The 14,936-nt window shown below is 40.0% G+C and overlaps 2 protein-coding genes across 7 annotated transcripts in view; one reads left to right on the top strand and one right to left on the bottom strand.

Moving 5' to 3' along the window:
- The window catches only part of CMSS1 (cms1 ribosomal small subunit homolog), a 254,951-nt gene that overhangs the window by 92,833 nt on the left and 147,182 nt on the right, over positions 1 to 14,936 (top strand). The window lies entirely within an intron of this gene.
- The window catches only part of FILIP1L (filamin A interacting protein 1 like), a 219,524-nt gene that overhangs the window by 97,099 nt on the left and 107,489 nt on the right, over positions 1 to 14,936 (bottom strand). The gene's annotated exons all lie outside the window — the stretch shown is intronic.

Genomic DNA, 14,936 nt, shown 5'->3' with positions numbered 1-14,936 from the left:
GCAGTGGTACTGCAGTGCACATCAATGCCAACCGTGTTTCTCATTTGAGAGACAGTGCCTACCTCACCTTTCAGGTAGACACTGTGATGGGGGAAATTTAGGTTTAGAAGGTTTTCACTAGGAAGATCTTTCTGTTCCAGTTTCCTAACATCCCAGCCCTTTCTGTTGAGCCATGTTTTGTTTTTCTCAGTCTATCCACAAAAGTGATCCTCCACTACTACAGTTGTGCAGTTGCATTCACCATGTTTGGCAAAATGTAGGGGTTGGCACATGCAGACTGCATGGTAAACACGCTCTCCCCACCGCCACCACCATCCCAAAACCAAATGACCTTGCTGATGTTCATGGTGTCTGCTGCCTTCCAATAACCGTGTAAATATGAAACCTTACTACTTCTTTAGTGCTAGACACTGACACTCTAGAGGTATTAGTACCTGGCTGAAGGGACACCTGTCCTAACTAGGCTTCTTTAAAGTGCCACTGTTAAGTAAACATACTGTAATGCCTTTGCAGATAAATGACTAATACTGTACAAATATTAACTTCAGGAACTCTGTTTTGCTTATTGCCACTCAGATTAAGGTATGAATGGATTGTAGTCCACTTCTACAGGAAACCAGAGGTCATAGATACCGTCTAGTAGACAAAAGCCTGAAACGTGTGATTCAAAGGTGAAATTAAACATGTTCCAAATACAAATAAAGCACATTTTTTCTTATTAAACTGCAAAGCTAATTGCTGAAAGGTCCAGAAAATTATTGTGGCCTGTTGTAGTCAGGAGAGGAAGAGGTTCATACCTTTTCAAGCATTTTGAGTTGGCTGCACCTGGAAACAGGATCCTGAACTTGAAAGGACAGTAGTCTCAATGATCCTGCCAAGAAGGATGCCCTTCCCTATGTTTTCTCTTACACTGTACACATGCTGTTGGCTACAGGGCCTCATGCCACACAGTTTTCACAGCTGCAGAGGCCTAGCCGTGACTCCCTTTTAAGCTTGTCCTGTCTAATTCTTAATCAGGTAGAGCAGTCCTTTTTACACTGGCAAAAGGCACTTATTCCCTGAAGAAGCCACCTGACCTGTCAAACAGGTTATTCTGCTATGGAGATGGAACCTTTGCAGTGCCCCAGAGTGGATTTTTCATCTTTTCTTGTTGAGCAGAGTTTTTATGTATGCTTTACGTGTATTCTGTTCTGGCATTCCTGAGTGCCAGTGCCTGCTGTTGAATCTGCTGATGCAAATATTTATCTGTATTAGCAATTAATGTGAATAGTTAGCAATTGTACTGGCATACTTAATGTATGCTTTAAGAATTATATTTTTTTATTGGTACTTGAATGTTGCTGACAAGAGAGACATAAATACTCTGGTGCCTTATGAAATGATTCCTTCTCTGTTGGTTTATTTAAGCCTTCTTATTGTCTGTATATTGACTATTATTTGTAGTGTTGTCTGTTTACATGAGGATGTGAGTGCTAATGTGGTTGTCAGAAGATGTAGGTGTGAGTAACAGAAGGACAATTCATAGCTTCAAATTACCATAGTGTAGCTGCTCATGCAGCAAGAAAGACTCAGAAATGGACAAAAATAAAAGTCCCATACACCTGTCTCGAAACTCCTCACTGCCTTTGAATTTACAGACCCCTTGGATGTGGCACCATCTAAGGGACTAACCCTCAAAGTACACCTGACATTTTGGACAGAATATCACCTGCTGTGTCATGCCCTTGGACCATGGGAGAAAGATGATCCATTCTATAGTCCAGAGGATGCTGAGCTTTTCAAAGTTATTAAGCCCTTAAATGGTGGTTATGTACAGAGTGTAATTTGAAATTCTCTAGCTGTATGTTTTGGTATGTAGGGTTATTTTCTACTCTGAACAGCTCTTCCCGTGTTCTTCAAAGTTAATGAAGAGCAACTGTTTTTTTTTTGTTTGTTGGGTTGTTGTTTTTTTTAAAAGTAAAAATATTAATAGGAACATAACATTTGTGAGTATCGGTTGTCTCATGGCACCTAAAAAGGTGTTTCATCCCCCTGGAGTGCAGGTTTTCACAATTACGCTAATGAGTGGCAAAGTTACCTTTTTGCTTATATGTGTCTTAGCTGCATTTGGCTTTAAATTACGTATTGATAGGGTCTGTGTACGAGACCGCTGTCTTGCAAAAAAGAGGTAAGTAATCCTTCTTATAACAGGGACTATAGGTCACAGGGTCTTTGTGATTTCTCCTGGGGAACCAACTCATGCATCTTGCGACAAACTGCTGCACAGAAGCTAACTTAAGCCCTGTTTTTCTATACCACCACTAAAAGATACCTTAGAAAATGGTAAACAACAACTGCTAAGGAAGAAGAAAGCAGGTGAAATGTGATAGATCATGTGCCTTGTGATTGTGATCTTTCATTTGTTTTGGCTCAATTACCGGGATTGTAGCTACATGAACAAAAGAAACAAGGATACTTGTCAGCATTTTTGTATGATGCTTTGCATACCATCTAGGCAATAACTGATGGCATCAAAAATGAAAGAAGATTGAAAGGGACCATCCAGAGCATGAAGTTACATCTCCTGAAATCACAGATCACTGTGCAGTGAATACTTAAGAGTTTAGTTTACTGTAAGTGTGCTAATAGAGGAGCACAAGGCCCATGTGCTGCACTATTGTTCTTTCCTTCGCGTTATGAGGTATCTGTTTTACTGAAGATTTTGCAGTGGGATGTTGCTTGATGTCACGAGCTGTTGGTTCTCAGGCTCATCAGATTCAGTGTAGCTTGGTAGACTGGTTCCAGATTCAAACTGGAGTAAGGGTAGGTTACATGAAACATTGTGCTAAATGAAATTATTGCAAGTATCATACTCAGCAAAGTTTGAATCTATTCTCAGTGTTCATGTTCTCGTTCTTTTAGTAGTTTTTTTTTCTGCTCTCTTTTTCGAAAGAGCTTGCTCATCTTTGAATATGTATGCTGTCCTGCTGTATATAAAGGAGAAATTTTCCTCTCCTTAGTGATAATAAGCAAGTAATCTGAGGGATCAAAATATACTTTTCTGAAGAGCCAGATGAATAAATGATCAAATGTTTCTATGATGTTAACTTGGTCTCCACCCTCTCAGTCATATTCTGAAGGAGATGAAACCATTTGTCTCTTCGGCAGCAGTGAACAAGCAGGTGGTTCAGAAATCCCCGCACTTCTGTGGGAAGGACTGAATTATCCTTCAGAGATTACTTCATCACAGACACTGTAGGGTTTTAAGAGACATCCTTTTTTCCCATCCATTTTTCCCTTTAGTATTTTCTCCTTAGTCAGTGATTGATTTAGGAGCTAACAAAATCCCTCACAGGACAAAATCTTCCCTTAATCCCAGTGTAAGGATCCCGAATAATTGAGAACTTTAGTTTCTTCCAAAAATCTGTACCTAAGCAAGGAATTACATTTTTCTGGTTTTTAACATCCCTTAAAGGAGTATGACAATCCTTCTGATTTGCTGAAATTGATAGGATTCCTGCCAACAGACTGAATTTTAAAAGGAGTTAAGATTGCTCAGCATCCAAAGTAATGGGAGAATGCAAAGCACATGATACATTTTGGAGCCCTTTGCCCATCACTACAAACATGGCTGGGACAAGAAAAAAGGTGGTGTCACTTTAGTTGCCACAGGGCTGCAGGACTTTTCTTCTTTTCCTGTGTAGCAGGAACTTTTTTAAGCATCATGTTTAGCTTGGTGACACACATACATGCCTAAGGAGAAAATAATCTCCTGTCCTTGTTCTTCTGCTTTCATGTGTGGTTGTGTGCCAGGTAGTATCCAAGCATGGGAAGGGGCTTTTGGCTATGCGACATCATGTCCTCCACCAGAGAAAGCAGTGGGTTTGTCTTGTTCTCCCTCTGTAGTCCTGATGTGGCCTGCGGGACAGCAGTTGATCTGTGCTGAACCTCAGGAGAAGATGGAAAAGTCTTCTTATTAATTGGAATCCCAGGATCTGGCCATTTCACAGCATCACTGAGCCTTTTCTGGAACTGATGCCTTCTGACAGAATGTGTTTAGGACTTTCATCCTTCCCCTGACTGGGAATACATTGCTTTGTTGTAAATTTGCACCACTTCTAAAGAGGCCATACAGGCCTTCCTTTTAGGTAGGCTGCTTTAGTGTTTTCCATTTGCAGTGGCTTCTATCCATTGGGATGTTCTGTCGTACCATGGCTGATTATCACATTTGGGCTGCACTCTTATTCACAATAGACTCTTGTGCTATTTTAGTGCATAGGCTGGGCAGTAAATGAGAGAAGACTCCTTTAATGAGTTCCTCACCCAGGGGCTCTTGGGATAAGTGGTTGTTTCCATCCTGGCATAGAAACTGCAAAATTAAGCAGGTTATCTGGGAAAGCTGGTGCAGGAGTGCTTACCTATGTAGCCTGGTACACCTGTTGGCATGTGGAGTTACAGGGGTCAAGCAGGAGAATTACCAGTCTGTTTCCCCTCTTGCATGATCTTGTCAAATGTTTGTCTTTGAGGTGCTTGGGGATCCTGCAAGAATGGCAGTTTCTCAAATGGGAAGAAAATCTGGATTCAACCAAGGATGTAAACACTCCCAGACAGGAAAAGTGTATGGTTGAGAATCGGATGTCATTTTTGTGCTGGTTTATGCTCATCTGACCACAACTCAGATTTCTCATCCCTTGGAGGCAGGAAGCCTCTTCTGAGATGCCTTTTGAACTGCATTAGAGAGTTGTCATATTACTCTGCTAACAGTAAAGGTACTGTGACATTTCCACCATCTGTTGTCTCCTCCTTCCCTTTCCAGTCCTGTAGTGTTGTGCGCATATGCAGTGATTGTAGTTAGGTAAGATCTTCCCAAGTACATTTTGCATATGAGGTTTGTACAGGCTTTAGAAGGCTGCATCTGTGTGGGAGGTTTTCACCAGGTCCTTTGGAAGAAGGACATTGACATCGTTGTCAGCTGTCTGTCATTTCAGTATTGGCATGTGAATTTGTGATCTGGTCTTCACTCTTGTAATGTCTCTCTATATATACACACACACATCACAGGACATTATTCCTGGAAGTAGAGAAAAGAGCCTTCACCATGTGGCCAGTTGCTAGTTTTGCAGCTCTGATCTCAAATTCAGCCCTTCCTGATTAACTGATGAGATTAACTGATCTCAGCCTATCTTCTGCTGATGCTGAGACTGTGTTTTCCCAGATATTTGACTTCATACTGTGACAATTTTAATCATGCCCATTCACTTTGCTGTGCCTGAAAGCATAAGCTGCTTGCTTGGACCGTACTTGAAATTTTCATATTAGGAAAATATGGTTAGGAACATATACTTCTAGTGAGGGATGTCAAACCTTTTTCTAAACAGGGTTCTTCAGATGGTCCATAAAACCAAGTGGTTTGGGTACTACACCTCCTTGTGATGATCCATAGGAAAAATCAAGAGTTTGGGAGTTTGGCCTCCCTCCTGTATCACATAGAATTTTAATTTTTTATTTTTTTGTTTTTTTTTCAAAACTGGACAGCTCTTCTGAAATCTGATATGGAGACCTGGATTCTTCAGAGGTTACAGCTCAAAGATTAGTACTTTGAGAATTTTTTGTCATGGGCTGATTTTTCCTTGTCTCTGGTCACACCTTTATCTCATTTTTGATTCTTTCATATGAGATCCATGCACCTCTCAATACTTCCATTTCTGTCTTTTGCTCTCCCCTTTCTTACTAAAGACTTACTAATCAAAATCTTATAGAGGTCCCGGTGAAGATTAGTATCTCCTTGTGCCAAACTTGGTGCAAACTTATCTGAACGTGTTGCTCAGCAACTCAGTGCTTTTGTGCAAGTACATGACAGTTTTGGCAGAGTTTAAAATCCAGAAGTTTCTCAGCGCACAAGGCTCTCTAAATGCTCACAATGCTCACAAGCAATGTGTTTGCTTGTCTCCTAGCTGGCAGGTATGTGTCCTTGCTTGAACATGCTTTTGATAAATGGGTAACCTGCAATAATATACACTGTTGCCCATACTTATTTTGCTGTCCTCAGCAGACCTGTTATAGCCAAAATCCTATCACCAGGTTATAAGGTTACCAAGTGTGGTAACCTTATAAATATTTCAAGGTGAATTTTGTGATACCAGGTTAAAAAAATATAATTAAGTGAAAAAAAAAAGTCCCTTTTTTCATAATTCCCTCCCACTTCCTGGACCTTCCTGTCACCCCAGAATGCAAACTTTTAATGTTCTATAGTAATAATCTAAGTGGAATTAAAAGTACTATTAATTGAAGGTTTTTCTTACAATGTTTTTGATAGCATAACGTAGCTCTTAATTTTAAAACTATTTTTCAAATTATTGAGATGCAAACTACAAATTTTATGAAGAGAAGTCTGTAAGAAAAAAAAGAGAAAAGTAGCTTGTGCAGTGTGGTGGAATTTTTACATCTCTGACTTCACTAATTTACTTTCCCTACACATACACATGCGTGTATACAAACACCACTTCAGGTGGCCAGTGTGTCTATTATAATATGGTCCCTCCTTTCTGATGAAAGACAAATTGTCTCTGGCAAAGAAGTGCTTGTGACCAACAGCCTTTTTGTGTGCCCTTAAACATGCTGGTAACGTAGTGTAACATCATTTTGAAAAGCAGCCTAAAATCACAATTCGCTAAAGAGTATCTAATTGAAGAAATAGAATGTTATGATATTATTAGCTGTACAGCTGGGGGTGAAAGAGAAGGAAGAAAGCAATGGTAGTTCTTGTATTTCACTTTGTGTGTGCCTCCATATGCACACATATAACATTTTAAATAATGTGTTTGTATACCAGGTGTGTGTCTGTGTAATTCTTTTGTGCTTTGGTGCATGTGGCAAATACAAAATAAATGGTCTTTTATAAGCTTTCAGCAAAAGAGCAGTAGTACACACAGCTGAAGTACCTTGCTTTTGTTTTCAATGAAATATGTATGGCTAGTAAGCAAGGACTATCTGGTACATGATACCTAGTGTAAGTTAATTTCTTATCCCACGATAATTGATCTCGGTATCCAAGATCCAAATTTCTTAATCCTTGCAGCCATGTCCATTTCTGTTTTATTCTTTTTTTGAATCTGGTTGGTGTTTGCATACATCCATGAGTTATGAAATAGGCATCTGAAACCACAGTGAGGACTAGAGAATAAAAATGTATACCTTCAAAGTGAGTATATATGAATTTTCTTCAAGGGTATTTTTGACAAGCATAGCTTTTTTGAGACATTTTTTGTGTGGGAGTGTTCACCTCATTGTTGCTTTTCCCCACACATGAAAATAAACCACAAACTTTTACATATCCTGAGAAAAGTTTCTTCAAAGAAAGATCAAAAGTCTCTACTAACATCTGAGGAAGCTGCATGGCTGCCTCTCTTGTGAACTCATGTCTGTGGAGTTGGCTAGGACAATCAAGATCATTATTCCATTGATTTGATCATTTGCAACCTGCTCCAAGAAGAGATGCCTTGTTTGGAGAAGGAGGAGGTGGGGGAATCCACAGGTGCCCCTGATTTTACCAAGACAGACATGAATAAAATAACTTCTCAAAACCAACCCTGCTGTTTTTCCCACTATATTGTGTGGGAAGCCCTACTTCAGACAGTTGTCTTTCCCAGTCCATGTTTAGGATTTCTTTATAAGAATGAGCTGATTGATATTTTAAAATACACAATTTTATCTTCTTTTGGGGCTATTGGAATTACGTGACATGTCCAGATAAGGCTTTCACAGCAATTGTAAGTCTGTTTTTTTTTGTCTGTTTGTTTGCTTGCTTAGTATCAGTTTGTCCAAAAATCTTTTTGTCTGTTTTTTGCATCTAAGCAACACAGAAAACATATTAGCCAAGCTTTGAAATTCTGTGAACTTCTCCCTTATCTGGAATTCCCCACCTTTAGACAGCTTTGTGGAAAATAGCTTAATTTCTTTTTCCTAAGCCCTGGGTTTTCTTTCCTACATTAATGTCAGTTTGCCTTCATGAACTTCATCTTTTATACTGCAGACCAATTCTTTAAGTGCTGTGTCTGATATCAGACAGTACTTAACTCATAGAAGCTGTTGAGAACTGCATTTCTCTTTTGAAGAATTTTACTGGTTTTGTCATGCTGGCACAATGCATCTATGAACAAGGACTAGGTAGGACTTTAGGCTTGTATCTAAACCTAGGATTTCTGAGTTGGTTTGGGGTTTTGTTTGGGGCTTTTTTTTGAGGGGTAGTGGTGGTTTTGATTGTTGTTTGTTTGATTGTTGTTTTAAGCCAAACTTTTTCATACTGTCCCCATACATTATTACATTCTGCTACAATCTAGAAACCAGACAGTAATCTCTGGATATTCTGATCAGAAATTAAATCACTCAAGGTTGTTTTTTTTTCTAGTTTTTACGGTTTTCTTTTAGCTGTGGACTGGGTTTTCCTTATATATACTAAAGTTCAGGTCTTTATTGTATTCTGCAATTTGGTACTTTGTGTTCCTGTGTTGAAGAAATACTGAGTTTTTCTTTGTGTTCTGGAGTACAAAAGCAGTGTGATATCACGTTATTTTCTCCTTGCTTTCTTGTCTCATTAATGGCAATACCTAAGCATATAACAGTAGGCTAACATTTTTTCTGACTGTGATAGTATTTAGTTTTGCAAGAAATCAGCTCTGGCATTTTCCAACTGCAACTACAAAATAGCAACATGCAGATGGCCATGGAAGATTCCTTTCCCCACTCCCCACACCCACTTTCTCCATATTTAATATCAAAGAGAAAAATTTGGGTAAATCAGATAAATATCCTAAATCATTCTTTCCCAGGAGTTTAATGGAAGCAAAATCTCTCTCAGATCTTCAGTCCGCTCACTGTAACCTTTCTATACAGATGAGACCTTATTTCCTGTGGGACAGAGGTTTTAGGTTCCTGGTGTTAGTGAAGGGATGCTGACATCTGGGTGAATGGCATGAATTCTCTCCTCGCCTCTGAGCTAGGAGTCCTGGCTCAGTACAGTGCCTTGTAAACCCCTCATCTAACGCCACATATGCTGCCTGTGGGCTCTTGCTGTGATTTATGGTGGCAAGTTGCATGTTTTTGACAAGAGTGCCCTAGAGTCACAAGGTGCTCTTAAGAAATATAGAAAACTTTGATTTCTAGGCTTTAGTGGAAGTGCAGGTCAGTGTTGCATCGGTATTTTGAATCAAAAATCTTTTTCCAACAGGAATGTGTATTTCTTTTTGTTGTTTTGGAGGCTTTTTGTTGTTTTCTTTGTGTTTAATTAGTCTTTTGTTCTTACTTGTTCTTACCTATTGACTTTGCGGCAGGAGGATTTTTTTCATTATCTGGTGCTTGTTCACCTCCACACAAATGAGCACAAAGGAAACATGAGCTTCCAGGTAGATTCTCAAGTCAACTTTGTAGTTCTTTATTTCTTTGAAGAATCTTTTTTTCATTAAGATTGTTTATTGCCTTAAATAAGCCAAAGTCAAATTCTGACTTTGAGTGGTGGCTTATTATTTTTTCATATTGTTCATACTCATTGGTAACTGTGTCTGCCAGGAAAATGTGAAAAGCACAGTTTGAATAGTAACTGTACATAGTGAAATTAATTTTTGTACATGTTCAGATTACAGGTTTTACTAGCCACAGCATTTGGTATTATTTATTATAATGGCTTACAGTTTTGGACCTTCAGCTCCCGTAGGAATATACTCTGTTCTGATGACGCAACTTTTGGCAAATGCAATAAAAATGCACTGGAAACAACAGCTTTCTAATAGGAAATTTCTTAAAAGCAGTCAAGTTAAATTGCCTCCTCACAGAAAGAGAAGCGGAATGGAGGTCAGTGAGCCAAGTAGATGTACCTCATCTGTGTCCCTGCCTGTGCTTTCTTCTCCTCAGCCCTATCTTCCCCTTGTTTGAAATTTGGTCTTGAGGCCGTGATCTGTGCTTTGGCATAGGACGAATGGAGAGAATCATATATTCCTTTCATTGCTACATAAGGACCCCACAATTTTGCTACATGAGGTTTGTATGTAAAAGCAAATGTTGGTATGTGTCTGCAGCTGTGACTTCGCCCTGGTTTTGATTATACTGTAGCTGAATCCTTGGAGGGGAAGGGCAAGGCATGCTCGAGAGGTGACTTTAAAGCACATACCATTGTTTGTTCCTCTCTTTGTTTTAACCCTTGTTCAAATAAAATATAGCTGTGGCCAGTTGCTAGCCCAGTGGCTAGTGGCAGCTGAGGAAAGGGATTTTGCAGACATAAATGGATGCATGTATATAACCGTATTACAAGGGTCTGATGTTCAGAGAGGTCCTAAGGGAACACACTAAAGCCTGAATGCCCTCTTCCCCATCCCCACCCATCTAAAGTACTATCTGAAAAGGCCAGTTCAAACACCTGATTAACCTTTTGGAAGAGTGGTAATATTATAGCAGAGTCTTTGTATTGCCAAGCTTAGTTGCTTTCATCAGTTGTCCTGTATTTTGCTGGAGCTCTACATGCATGTTGATGCTGGAGAGACTTGGCAGAAAGCTTGTCCACCTGCCTCTGTGATGGTGTCCTGGGTTCAGCAGTAGCAGTCATTTTTCCCCTTCTTGGTAGCTGGTGCAGTGCAATGTTTTGACTTTCAGCTCGGGAACAGAGCTGATAACAAGCGATGTTTTGGTTTGGCCAAGGACTTTGTGAGCCTCATGCTCTGCCAGGGAGGAGGGGAAGCCGGGAGGAAGCAGAGACAGGACACCTGACCCAAACTGACCAAAGAGGTATTCCATACCACAGCACGTCATGCCCAGGATGTAACTGGGAGTTAGCCGGAAGGGCTGGGAGACTGCAGGGTGGGAGGAGGTATCGGTCAGAGCTTGGTCGGGCTGGGGGGGCGAGTTATCGGTTGGCTGGTGGTGAGATGATGTATTCTCTTCCCTTGTTATTTCCTTTATCATTGTTATAATTGGTGGTAGCAGTAGTGATTTGTGTTATACCTTAGTTACTAAACTGCTCTTATCTCAACCCGTGGGAGTTGCATTCTTTTCGATTCTCCTCTCTGTCCCTCCGAGAGCAGGGGGAGGGCAAGAAAAGGGGGGGAAGTGAGCGAACGAGTTACCTGACTGGGTTTAAACCACGACAGATGGCCAGTGACAAACAGCATGGAACTAGGCAGAGGCAAGGTGGGACACACAGGGGATGCAGTAGGGACCTTTTTGCTGCTTCTCTTTAGCCCTGAAATTATGGGAGGATTTGGGAAGGAGCCTGCTCCCTGAACAGCAAGCATCATAAATGGGTTGATCTGGCAGGAGGGTGATGTTAGAGTTGCTTTTTTTGATCTCAGTAGCAATTTTATTGTGTTCCTACTGGTGTTTTCCTGGAAGCTGAGAACAGGTCGGCAGCTTTTTAGGTGTGTTAGGGAGGGCATGGACAGGTGACTATAAATGTTTGCATTTAACATGCAAGTCCTTCCTAGAGAAGCAGTGAGTCATATCTTCCAGGCACAGAGGGCCTCCTTAGAACTGCCGTGTATTAAGACTTCACTGAAATTAATCTGAAGCTAATATTTAGCTCCTGAGAGCACCATGACCCTTAAATAGTGCTAATTTGTTATACATGAAGTCAGCAGGTTAATGCCATTTCTTAAAGTACCTGTGTGTACCTCATCTTCTGAACATATCCTCCTAATTCTGTGTTACATAGGTACACACATCTCTCCAGGACACATTTAAAAAAAAAAACATGTAAGTTTGCTTGTGAGCATTTGCTTAACATCAAAAAAAAAAGTAATAATTCCAAAGCAGCCCCTTGTTTGATTTTTTTGAGTGGTTGTAAAGGAGTCATTTTAACACACAGCAGGTGTATGTAGTGATCTTATGTTCCCATAGTGTTTACATTCTTTCTCTAAGAGGATAATTTTTCTTAGCACTCTTCCAATCAATTCTGTTTTGAATGAGTAAGTATTTAAAAAGTGTTAACACTGGAGTTAATTTACCTTGATTGAGACAATACACAGCCCTGAATAGCTAGTTGTTCCTCTGTGTAAGCAATTCTATTGGAGGAATGATCAGAGATCCTAACACTCTTCTGGCACCAGAATGTTAGGTTTTCTGCTCACATAAATTTCTGGAGATAAAGGAAAGGCTTTAAAATGAAAGGCTTTAAAATATGTCCTGCATCATTTAATACCAAATGCCCGGTAAACATCAGAGTGCATATGGTAGGATTCTGCAAGCTTTCCTTGTGCATTAAAGTCTGTGGGTCTGCATGTGTCAGAGACTGGATTACAGAGTTGGGGACTGTTGTATAACATGACTAATATGCTAGTTATACTGCTAGTATAACTCGGACTACATGTATTTTCCTTTAAATATAGTCTGGCCAGTCACAAAATGTGGCATTTCTAAAGGTCTGTTGTTAACACAAGCATATTCATTAATTAAAGTAACAGATCTAGAGACAGCAAGGTGTTTTCTCCTTACTTTAAGTTTTAATCATTTTCTTGCCATGTAGCCTTGAAAAGAAGAGAATGAGGAAAAAACCTGACCAACCAATCAAAACCTCACGAAGAAACCCAACAAACATAAAATTCAATGGGAGAGGGAAAGGTATATTCATCATACCTGAGAAGTAAAACTGTTGCCCTGTTTGGCTTTTTAGGGTTGAACTGAAGGAAAACAAGGAAGAAATGCATATATATATATATATATGGTTTTCTGAGGTAGGTTGTGGCTCATAACACTGGTATTTAAAATGGTATTGCTGTCATTATTTTGTACAGGTTCATCGTTAATTTCTTAGCTGGCATGAGATGAAGACAATCTGTGTGTTTATCCTCAGAGCATTTGCATAGTGAAATTGTTTTTGTCATAACTTCAGCTTCTTGTAAATTAGAGCTGCAGAGTTGAAACCTATCTCTTTAAGGTTAGTTAGTGATTTCTTTACAGTGTGCGTGGCCCTGGACAAATGCTTCAGCAGTAAATAGTAGTGCCTCTTGTTTCAGGAAATAGAATTAAATTTGAGTAGTTTAAAGTTGCCCTTCAAATAAGTCAAATATCTTGATTTTTTTTTTTTTTTCCTGCTCATCAGAAGAGTTAAGTAAAATCTTCAGTCTTTTTCTGATACAATGAAAATAGCCTTTTGCAAATTGATGTTCTAGTTTTAGTGTTGCTTTATTTGAAGAATGATATGTACAACTTCGTAATGTGCTGTTAGGTCCTAGACAGGGTTCTTAAATGACACTGAAAAAATTGATAGTCATTATTCACAAACGTGATCATCTTTACCTTACCACATCTGCATTGCACATTTCAAAATGAAGTTGTTGCTAAGAGGGTATTAAAATGCACTGCATTTCTTAGGGGTCTGAGTGATGACAAAACCTTATAGCAAATTCTTGTTCTTGTGGTGTTCCTCATATATCTTGTAAATCAACATTATCCAGTTGATATCCTGTATGTGTTGTGATCAACAGGATTTCTCAGAGATGTGGGGTTTTAAGGTTCTGAACTAGATACAATTCAGTTTAGCAGGTTGAACTTGATCCTAAATGATTACTATTGTTCAGGGCCCGTAAAAATAGTTTGGAGGCTTAGTCAGAACTACAGTAATAAATGTAGTGAGCAGGCTTTGAAAAAAATTTAAGAACAGGATCCTGTGAAGTTATACAGTCCACCTGTGCAAGACGTAACCCTGTGGAGATTTAAGGCTGCCTTCCCAAAGGGCTTGTACAGTATTTGTAAGAAATAGCGTTGTTGAATTTGCAGCTGCCTTGTTAAGCATGGACTTCATGCTTCATGGCTTGGCAGGTACAGCAAAGACAATGTTTCAGCCATCAACTATAGCCTACAAGGATGCCAGAGAGAGACTCTTCATCAGGGACTATAGTGATAGGACAAGGGGTAATGGGTTTAAACAGGGAATATTCAGGTTAGATATAAAGAAGAAGTTCTTTGCTGTCAGTTTGGTGAGGTACTGGAACGAGCTGCACAAGGAAGTTGTGAATGCTCCATCCCTGGCAGTGTTCAGGGACAGGTTGGATGGGGCCTTGAGCAACCTGGGTCTAGTGGGAGGTGTCCCTGCCTGCAGTGGGGTTGGAACTAGATGAGCTATTAGGTCCTTCCCAACACTAACCATTCTGTCATTCTATGATTCTAACTAACTGGAATGATGGTGTTTGCTGGCACTGCTCTAGGGGTACCACAGGCCCTTGCTGTACCCCTTGTCCCAGGCAGACAGTCCAGCCTGGTTCCAAGTTTGGTGCTGGAGTGCAGAGGACCTCTGCACCCACTAACCAGCTGCCCTAGGGACAGCAGGATGGCCTGGAAAGATGAAGGAACAAGAGAATATCAGGAGTGAGGAAAGAAACCCATGGCAATACATGTGTATGACAGTTTTGGGGAAGTGGCTGCCAAGGTTGGTATTTCATGGTGTTTACAGAAGCTGCACATGCTGGTTGAACTGAACAGAGCATCTGGAAGCCTCTGAATATCACTGTGCCCTATTGTGGTACATAAATAAGGCTTCTATATATTTATACATATATATTTTAAAAAGATCTTTTTAAATGTCTAAGTATATACATATGCATACTTACTCTACTGTGAGGGAAAATTGTAAGGGCTGAGACCATGACATGTTGTAAAAAAAAGATGATTCTTTGTCCGGAATCAGATCTCTTAATATACATATTTGCTTTCAGATATGCAGAGGAGCGTGTGGAAAGGTTTGCACACTAGCTGTGCATATGAGCTTAGCCTAGCTGGCTGTAGGCAGAGAAGAGGGATGGGGCTATCAAAGGGCACTTCCACAAATCTAAGGCTGGATTCTTGCTCAGGAGAGGCCCTGCTTTCTCCATGGGGTGTAGCAGGAGAGTGAAGAGAGTGGTTGGTTAAAAAAGGCTATGTATGAAAACTCCTTCCTTCCCTGTTCGCACTCTTTCTTCAGAAAGGAATCAGTTTGTTTC

Source organism: Pezoporus occidentalis, unplaced genomic scaffold, assembly GCF_034315485.1.
Source record: "Pezoporus occidentalis ecotype Australia unplaced genomic scaffold, CSIRO_AGI_Poc_V1 ctg211, whole genome shotgun sequence".
Lineage (NCBI taxonomy): Eukaryota > Metazoa > Chordata > Aves > Psittaciformes > Psittacidae > Pezoporus > Pezoporus occidentalis.
The sequence above is the reverse complement of the archived record's forward strand: the minus strand, read 5'-3'. Positions and strand labels throughout refer to the sequence as shown.